Source organism: Amphiprion ocellaris, chromosome 12 (assembly GCF_022539595.1).
Source record: "Amphiprion ocellaris isolate individual 3 ecotype Okinawa chromosome 12, ASM2253959v1, whole genome shotgun sequence".
Classification (NCBI taxonomy): domain Eukaryota; kingdom Metazoa; phylum Chordata; class Actinopteri; family Pomacentridae; genus Amphiprion; species Amphiprion ocellaris.
Window position 1 is genome coordinate 951813 of NC_072777.1, and position 10502 is coordinate 962314.

The 10502-nt window shown below is 39.5% G+C and overlaps 1 long non-coding RNA gene across 1 annotated transcript; it reads left to right on the forward strand.

Moving 5' to 3' along the window:
* Nucleotides 1-8620: 8620 nt before the first annotated feature.
* On the forward strand, nucleotides 8621-10216 carry LOC129350209 (uncharacterized). The gene is made up of 2 exons (XR_008603557.1): nucleotides 8621-9937; nucleotides 10001-10216. It is a non-coding gene; the product is annotated as an uncharacterized LOC129350209 (long non-coding RNA).
* The last annotated feature ends 286 nt before the right edge of the window (nucleotides 10217-10502 follow it).

The following is a 10502-nucleotide window of genomic DNA, read 5'->3' on the forward strand; positions in this document are numbered from 1 at the left end:
GAGACAATCTGACTGTAATTGGCGCTATATAAATAAAATTGAATTGAATTGAATTAAATTAATTCTCACCAATAATAGAAGGAATCTGACTAAACTAAACTAATGAGACAGATTAAATCACGTATGTTATAATAAATATAAATGTCTTTTACTGGCAGTTTATTTGCTGTAAACTGGAAAGAAAAAAAAATAATTTAACATTTTCAAATAACCAATATTAATATTATTGTGTCGACTTTTCTAGTTTTGCTAAACTACAATAAAAACTTTGTTGAATTATGTTTCATTTGTTAAAAAATAATAAAGAAATAGATTACTTTAGATAAAATAAACAATAAATACATAGATTGCTTAAAATAAATCAATAAATTACTTAAAATAACGAACTAAATAAATAAGATTACTTTTAATAAAATACATCAATAGATTACTGAAAAAAAATAAATCAATCAATAAATTACTTGAAATAAAATAAGTAAATATATAAATATATTACTTTAAAATAAATAAACAGATTGCTTTAAAGTGTGTGTGTATATATATATATATATATAAACTTGATGATAAATAAATTGCTTATTTTAAAGAAAATAAAAATATATAAATATATTTTGTTAAATAAAATAAATACCTTTATAATAAATTTTTTGAATAAGTATTTAACCAGTGAGGAGGAATTTCGTTTTACAATCAAACGTATTTTTAATTATTTATTGATCAGCAGCACAGTTTTAAAGCTCATTACTCATAAAAGTTAAGTTGTTTGAAATAGTTTTCTGGCTTTATTATAAAGAACTGTTGTGTCTCATTTTAACCATATTTATGAACTCAGGTTTTTAAAGCTGCTCCAAATAGAGTTTTGTTCATTTAGGATATTAATCATTAGAATTTTTATTATTTTGAACTTCAATAAATCCATCCCTGTAATTAATCGTGAATAAAGGTCCATTAATTCCTTCAGAGTTCAGTCTGCAGGTTTTTCTTCTCTAGATCTAAGTAATCTCAGACGTATAGTAATAAATGTTGGATTCTGTGTCTGTTCTCCTGTTAGCTCCTCCTCTAGAACATCATCAGTTTCCCTCCTGGTGCCTCCATCAGCAGCAGCTTCCCTCCATCAGCAGCAGTTTCCCTCCATCAGCAGCAGCTTCCCTCCTGGTGCCTCCATCAGCAGCAGCTTCCCTCCATCAGCAGCAGCTTCCCTCCTGGTGCCTCCATCAGCAGCAGCTTCCCTCCATCAGCAGCAGTTTCCCTCCATCAGCAGCAGCTTCCCTCCTGGTGCCTCCATCAGCAGCAGCTTCCCTCCTGGTGCCTCCATCAGCAGCAGCTTCCCTCCATCAGCAGCAGCTTCCCTCCTGGTGCCTCCATCAGCAGCAGCTTCCCTCCATCAGCAGCAGTTTCCCTCCATCAGCAGCAGCTTCCCTCCTGGTGCCTCCATCAGCAGCAGCTTCCCTCCTGGTGCCTCCATCAGCAGCAGTTTCCCTCCTGGTGCCTCCATCAGCAGCAGTTTCCCTCCATCAGCAGCAGCTTCCCTCCATCAGCAGCAGCTTCCCTCCATCAGCAGCAGTTTCCCTCCATCAGCAGCAGCTTCCCTCCTGGTGCCTCCATCAGCAGCAGCTTCCCTCCTGGTGCCTCCATCAGCAGCAGCTTCCCTCCTGGTGCCTCCATCAGCAGCAGCTTCCCTCCTGGTGCCTCCATCAGCAGCAGCTTCCCTCCTGGTGCCTCCATCAGCAGCAGCTTCCCTCCTGGTGCCTCCATCAGCAGCAGTTTCCCTCCATCAGCAGCAGCTTCCCTCCATCAGCAGCAGCTTCCCTCCTGGTGCCTCCATCAGCAGCAGCTTCCCTCCATCAGCAGCAGCTTCCCTCCTGGTGCCTCCATCAGCAGCAGTTTCCCTCCATCAGCAGCAGTTTCCCTCCATCAGCAGCAGCTTCCCTCCTGGTGCCTCCATCAGCAGCAGCTTCCCTCCTGGTGCCTCCATCAGCAGCAGCTTCCCTCCTGGTGCCTCCATCAGCAGCAGTTTCCCTCCATCAGCAGCAGCTTCCCTCCATCAGCAGCAGCTTCCCTCCTGGTGCCTCCATCAGCAGCAGTTTCCCTCCATCAGCAGCAGCTTCCCTCCATCAGCAGCAGCTTCCCTCCATCAGCAGCAGCTTCCCTCCATCAGCAGCAGCTTCCCTCCTGGTGCCGGAGAGTCTCCTTGGGTTTGGTCGGGTTCTGCAGGAGGAAGACACTGCAGCAGCTCAGACAATAGATGAGCTGCTATTCAGAGGCTTCCTGCTTCTCAGACTCAAACCTCCCTGGTCTCGTGCTTGATCCCTGACAGAACGGTGAGTCAGGAAACACCCCGAGAACAATGAGCCCAAGAAGAATCGGTTCAGATTCAGACAAATATTTGAGAGACGCAGCGATAAACGATGATAAAACCCAACCCTTCAGTGGTCTCAGATCAGGAAACCAGAAGAATGACGGACAGAAGAGATCCTCAGTATGGAGACACACAAATATAGACAAATATAGACACACAAAATGACACTAAAGACACACAGATACACACAAATATAGACACAGAAAATGACACAAACGACCTCATAGAGAGGTAGCAAAGCAATGTCGCACATGAAAGATTGCACATTAAATTAGAATATTGTGCATGGATTTGGAATATATACATGATTAAAAATGTGCACATTAAATTGACTGTACTTTCATAATTGAACTATTTCGCACCCAGATCCAGAAGTGCAGCTGCAGATAAAGGTCCAGTCTGACCTCTGACTGTGTGTGATTTCTGTCAGACTGTTGAGACGCTGAAGGTTCGTGAACTTATTATTAACTTCCAGCTGTGACGTTCCAGATGTTTGTGTGTTTAACATGAGAGGAACAAGGAGGAGGCCGACAAGGAGCCGACGTTTGGGAGGTTTCAGGACGACCACGATGAACGTGAGTAAAGTCCGAGTCGGAGTGGAGCCTCAGAATAAACAGCAGGAAACTATGAGTGCAGACGCCCTGCAGAGCCAATACGGAGGTTACTGGAATACAAACACATGTGTAGAATGTTCAGAATGATGCAACACAGAGGAGAAAAACAGGTTCAGTGACATAGTTTCATAAATAAAATCAGATTCTGCCACCAAACAACACAAACAGAACAATAATTTATAATATTCACATCGTAATTTACTCTCATCTATTAGCATCAAGTTTGTGACTTTTACTACAGTCCTTAAAAAGACACAAAACTAGAACAAAGAGACGCAAAACAACCAGAAAGAGACGCAAAACAACCAGAAGAGACACAACACAACCACAAATAGACACAAAACAACCAGAAAGAGACACAAAACGACCACAAAGAGACACAAAACAACCAGAAGAGACACAAAACAACCACAAAGAGACACAAAGCAACAATAAGGAGGCACAAAACAACCACTAATAGACACAAAACAACCACAAAGAGACACAAAACAACCACAAAGAAGCACAAAACGACCACAGACACAGAACAACCAGAAGAGACACAAAACAACCACAAAGAGACACAAAACGACCACAAAGAAGCACAAAACGACCACAAAGAGATACAAAACAATAATAAAGAGACACAAAACGACCACAAAGAGACGCAAAACAACCACAAAGAGACACAAAATGACCACAAAGAGACACAAAACGACCACAGAGACACAAAACAACCACAAAGAGACACAAAACAACCACAAAGAGACACAAAACGACCACAAAGAGACAAAACTACAACAAAGAGACACAAAACAAGTGACAATAAGCATCAGGTTTGTGATTTTTACTACAGTCGTAAATCTGCAACAATTTTCCATTAAAGCTGAATTTACTGAGGCTGAAACATCAACAATCTCAATAATAATCAGGACACTCTAACATGATATCAGGTGCAATAAAAAAGTTCAGACTGTTGTTGTAAAAATCTAAAACCCGATTTAAAATTTGCTTCCATCCCATTGAAGTCCTAGTCGTGCGACGATGCTCTGCTCCCAGAGCTCTTGCAACACATCTGGACAGTAAAAAGTGGTTGAATAAAATAAACAAACTTGTCTTTAATGACTCAAAATTTACAAAAAAAGGTAGAAAATTACAAAACAGGTGCCCGGAATAACTCTGAATTTGTCAAAAATGACAAAAACCTGATTAAAAAGACAAACATGGATCCAAAATTATTCTAAATTTGCTTAAAAAATGACTTGAAATTTGACCAGAATAACCTGAAAGATGCCTGAAGAAGAACAAGAAGAAAAAGGAGTAGAAGAAGAAGAAGAAGAAGAACAAGGAGTCTCTAGATGTTGGAGAGATGATTGTGTTCTTTGTAGACATAAACTGACGTTCTGGACTTCATATGAGGACCAAATCCTTCTGCTTCCTGCTGGTTCTGATCCTCTCAGCATCTTCTGTTTCTGTCTCTGAGATCATCTCTATTTAATTCCTCAGCAGGTTTCAGAGACACGACTGACTGAATCCTCAGAGATTCACCGGCTTCCTGTGCAGGCTACTCTCACTGGGAGTTACGCAACACAAACACACAATAACACACAATAACACAAAGTGAGACTTCCTGCCGACCCGTCTAATTACTGAGCGCAGATGAAAAGCTCTGAACTACAAACAACAATAACTGGATGTGATCTGAAAAATAATGAAACCAAATTAAAGAAATCATTAAATTTCTGGGTAAACAACAAACCAGCGGCTGAATATCTGACAGCAAAAATCCAAAATGAATCATCCGGTGAAGAAGAATTTTAATTAGGAGGTGATTATTCTTTTCAATTCTGTTCTTTTCTATTAAGATAGAACCAATTAGCAGCATTAGCTTTTACAATTATACAGAGAAATGAATCCAACATTTCCTTTGACAGCAACTCGTCGAAAATCATTATATTTTAGTTTTTATTTGACAAGATGTGACCATAAAATTATCCTGTTCTACTGCAATTAAAACTTCTAAAAAATCTAATTATTTTACAGATATTTGATGGTACTTGCACCATTTTGATAGAATAATGTGTTTTTTAATGTATTTTATTGAGAGCTTTCATGAAATCTTATGCATTTGTTTGTTTTGCATCATGACATGAAGCACGGTGGTGGCAGCATCATGATGTGAAGCATGGTGGTGGCAGCATCATGATGTGAAGCATGGAGGTGGCAGCATCATGATGTGAAGCACAGTGGTGACAGCATCATGATGTGAAGCATGGTGGTGGCAGCATCATGATGTGAAGCACGGTGGTGGCAGCATCATGATGTGAAGCACGGTGGTGGCAGCATCATGATGTGAAGCACGGTGGTGGCAGCATCATGATGTGAAGCACGGTGGTGGCAGCATCATGATGTGAAGCATGGAGGTGGCAGCATCATGATGTGAAGCACGGTGGAGGCAGCATCATGAAGTGAAGCACGGTGGTGGCAGCATCATGATGTGAAGCACGGTGGTGGCAGCATCATGATGTGAAGCACGGTGGTGGCAGCATCATGATGTGAAGCACGGTGGTGGCAGCATCATGATGTGAAGCACGGTGGTGGCAGCATCATGATGTGAAGCACGGTGGTGGCAGCATCATGATGTGAAGCACGGTGGTGGCAGCATCATGATGTGAAGCACGGTGGTGGCAGCATCATGATGTGAAGCACGGTGGTGGCAGCATCATGATGTGAAGCACGGTGGTGGCAGCATCATGATGTGAAGCACGGTGTTGGCAGCATCATAATATGAAGCATGGTGGTGGCAACATCATGATGTGAAGCACGGTGGTGACAGCATCATGATGTGAAGCACGGTGGTGGCAGCATCATGATGTGAAGCACGGTGGTGGCAGCATCATGATGTGAAGCACGGTGGTGGCAGCATCATGATGTGAAGCACGGTGGTGGCAGCATCATGATATGAAGCATGGTGGTGGCATCATCATGATGTGAAGCACGGTGGTGACAGCATCATGATGTGAAGCACGGTGGTGGCAGCATCATGATGTGAAGCACGGTGGTGGCAGCATCATGATGTGAAGCACGGTGGTGGCAGCATCATGATATGAAGCATGGTGGTGGCATCATCATGATGTGAAGCACGGTGGTGACAGCATTATGTTCCAACTAGTTTTCTAACGTTATTTAAATTACATTTTTGTGTCTCACGTATGTTAATTATCATAATGACAAAAACTGTTTTTAAAGTTGCTCCAACTTGATTGTCTCCCACAGTTTTCACTTTTTAATATTTTTGTTCATGTCATAGCTTTTAGTTAACTAATTATTCTAACAGGAAAATAGTCTCTAATTGACTGTTTCTGTGTTTTATCATAAACATAATTTCACCACAGATTATAAACAGATGTGGAAACTCGTCTGTATCCGGGCAGATTTGTCAAATTAAACTTTAGCTCCTCCCCCAACGACCGTCCTGATTGGACCGTTGTCCCGTCCTGTTGTCCAATCAGATTGCAGCATCACAGCACTGAGCGTTCATGTTGAGCTCACCTGTCTGGGGTGTGGCAGCCATGTTTGTAGTTTTTTTCCTTTTGTAGTTTTACTGGAGGAGTTGGACCAGAGTCGGTCCTGATTGGTTGGATTGGTTTCAGACTCCGGTCCGCTTGGATTCACTGTTTGTCTCTTTTGTCTCCTAATAAACGACACCTGGTTTTACGTTGCTTTCCTGAACAATCCACCAGGTTATTAAAATGAAGAACTTCTCTGCTAAATATGACTAGCATTAGCATTAGCATTAGCTACAGAACGTGAACGTGAGTCGACTATTGGTGGGATCAGAGTGGAAATATTCACTAAAATAAAAATTATTCACCTTGAAATGTCCTTTATGTCATTTTAGTTTTAGCTGCAGGTTTTAAAACAGAATCTGAACTGTCTGAAACTGTCCAGGTGGGTTTAGTAGGAAGAAATCCTGAACTCAAAGTGAAGAAAAATGAAGTTTTCAAGCCGGTTAACTCGAGTTTAGTTTTAAATCAACAAACACAGAAAGTTTAGTTTAAATTAGACATTTTATTAAGTTGATCCAACCTTATCCTGTCAAATCAACCCTCTAAACCAGGGGTGTCCAACATGAGGCCCATGGACCAAAAGTGGTCCTCCAGAGGGTCCAATCCGGTCCTCAAAGTGTAAAAATTCCAGAGAAGACATTAACTGCAGATTGTAAATTAGTAAAACTATTAATTTAAAATCATTTCTAGACCATGACAAGTTGTTTAGATCATAAAGTGAAATACTAGATTGTTCATTGTTCTTTTGTCGTTTTGTGTCTCAGTTTTGTAATTTTTTGTCTGTTTTTGTTGTTTTTTGACTGATTTTGTAGTTTGTCTCATGTTTTTGTCATTTTGCATTTCCTTTTTGTCTCGCTTGTGTTTTTTGTCTCATTTTTGAGGTTTTTTTTGTTTTCTTTTATTCATTATTTTGTGTATCATTTTTGTTGTTTTGTTTCACGGTATTGTCATTTTTTGGTCTCATTTGTGTCATTTGTCCATTCTTTTGTTGCTTTATAACTTTTTTGTCGCTTTTTTTATTGTTTTGTGTCACTTGTCTCATTTTTTGTTATTTTATTTTTGGCTTTTGTCGTTATGTGTCTTATTTTGTAATAATTTGTCTTATTTATGTTGTTTTTTTATCTTTTTTTAATGTAAAATTTTCTCTGGTTCAGTTCCAGGTGACTAAATGTTGTGTTCCTTTGTCGACACTTTGTGATCTGGAAGTTGTAATGTGGAAATGATAAACTGAGGCTGAATGTTGATGAAACTGAATTTATTTTTCTTCATAAATTTCAGTTTGTTCATGATGTTTAGTAAAAAGATAATTCCTTAAATGTCAACATTCGGAACCATGAGGAGTTGTGGTTATTTAGAGGTTATTATGCTGTGGTTTTACTGGTTTTACTGGAGATCAGACTGGACTGAAGGTGGAAGCTGGACTATATGAGTTTGACACCCCTGATCTAAATGATGTTTTCAATGTAAAGTTTTGTCTAAATCAGTAAATTATTATTATTATTTTGTGATTGAATTTAAATGAATGGTGGAAATAGATTTTATAGATAAATGGATGATAATATGATGATTCTAAGCAGATAAACTGACGTCTGTCTGTGGGTCAAACAGGGAAGTGAAGGTAAACAGTCGGGGGTCACATGGTGCCTCCTCGGTCATGTGACAGGAAGTTGATTTGTTTGGTTTGTTTGATGTTTCCAGGTGGTGTGTCAGCGGCCGACCAATCAGACGGCAGGAAAAGATACAAGCCTCAAAAACAAAGAGAGAAGGTAAATAAATGTGAACTCTGATCTGACACGAGTTTGACTTTTTCACTGTTTATTAGAGTTGAAGCTGCAAATAATTAACATTTTTTATTTTAATTAATACATCAGGTATTTAACTGATTAATATAAATGATTATTTGTCCTCTAAAAAAGTTTTTTTTGGCTATGTAAAGCAGTAAGGGACAATTATAAACCTTCATTAACAGGGGCGGATCCAGATTAATTTTAGTGGGGGGGAACGGGGGGTACAACAGATATTTTGGGGGGGTTGTAAGAAAAAATGAAAGCTGCTACTGACCTCTCGCTTTTACAAAGTATTTTACATGTTTTTTTGGCTCTTTAACCCAATAGGAAAGCTCTATATGACCTTTTCATTTTGGACTGTTAACATTCAAATTATGATGGATGTGTTTCCTTGTTTATGTGAATTACAGCATCATTAGCTGCAACATCTGCCTGTTCTGTAAAACTAGTAGCTCAACGACAGCATCCTGAGGGCAATTAAGTGACAAATACTGTGCAAGAACAGCAATATTACAACCCTGACAATTTCCACTTCTTAGAATGTTTACTGCCAATTATCACACAGAAAACAAGAAATAATATTCTGTACTTTTAGCAACCAGTTCTCAGCTGTAAACCATAAACATCACAGGGTTCTTTATGCTAATCAGTCTAAATCAGAATGAGTACTACCCAATACACAGTGAATAAATATTATCTGAAAGTCTGGTTATTGTTGTTTATCAGCACAATACAAAAAGATTCATGTTAGAAATATTCCAGTTAAGACTCTAGAATATCAGGATTTATGTAAATTTACCTCAATAATATGAATGTTCAGGTTAAGATTGTGCAGTGATATTTATTATGTAAGTTTAGCTGATTAAAGTTTATGACTCTGCACTACAATATTATTTATTATTTAAATTTACATCATCATTATAATATTTAGGGTCAGACCCTACAGTATTGAGATTAAGAAATCAAATATTCTATAAAATGTAAATACACTGAATTCATTTGGATATATTTAAGTGAGACTCTACAATATTCTTTGACACAAATCTATCTAAATCAAAATATGAATCATTTTTACTCCAAACATTTACAGGACTGATTTAAATATTAAAATCGCTCCTTTCTAATCCTCTGCTGTACGTTCAAACCTGAGGCCTTAAATAGAAACACACAAGTATCTGATTGAAGGAACTTCTGCAGAGTCCTGGTTCCAGAACATGATGATAGAATTATAGACAAACTTTAACAAAAGCTGCCTGAGAGTTTACAGGTTTTTATGTTAGATTTCTTCAGTAATTTAATGAGAGTCATCAGCAAAAATCAAGTGTTCATTTGATGAACTTCATTTCCTAAAACATCCAGAATTGGAGCTCATATCTTTGGCAGCTGTAAAGTTTCTGCTCCTTCAAAGTTCACAACACAATGAATGAATTCCTAAAACACTCTCAATGCTGGAGAGCGTTTGTGATGCTGAAGCAGTGACCAGTTTTTCTGTTTCTTCTCTGGAGATGCACAATGAGGGACGTCTGCAGCGACTGAGAAAGAGTCTCACCACATCCTGACATGAGGAAAAAGACTTTATTGAAGACTACAATGAGAAAAACTATCAGACAGCAGACGGCTGCATTCAAGGTGAGCTCTGAACATTTGATCTGGAACAGGAATTCAATCACGGCAGCATGAGCTTCATTTCAGTCTGTAGCTGCTGAATTCATGGATGAATCATCTGGCACTAGAGAGGAAGACCATCAAACATCCACGTCAGCTGATGGAGGTCCAAGAGTCTCACCCAACAAACAACCTACAGAGTGAAGACCTCCAATCTGATTGGACGGCCTCCTATTCAGCCACGTGTGAACAAATGCCTCTAAGCTGATTTGTTTTCTAAAATAAATCTAGTTTGAGTCCTAATCTATGCCTGTGTGTTTGCTTCTTTACACCGCTGTTAACAGTTTAGGCTGTTAGATTGTTCCAGATAAGACAAGTACAAGATACTTCAGAGACGTTCTACCACGAGCCTGACAGGAAGAACTCCAACAGCTACTGAATGTTCCTGTGGTCCCCTCAAGGCTACAGGAGGAGTCCTACAAGGACGAGTCGGTCCACCTGATGGTGGCCAGTCGCTGCGTTTCAAAGCCAACACCGACTACGTGGACTTCTACTGGACCACATGGAGGCCTTCAAACCGGACCAACAA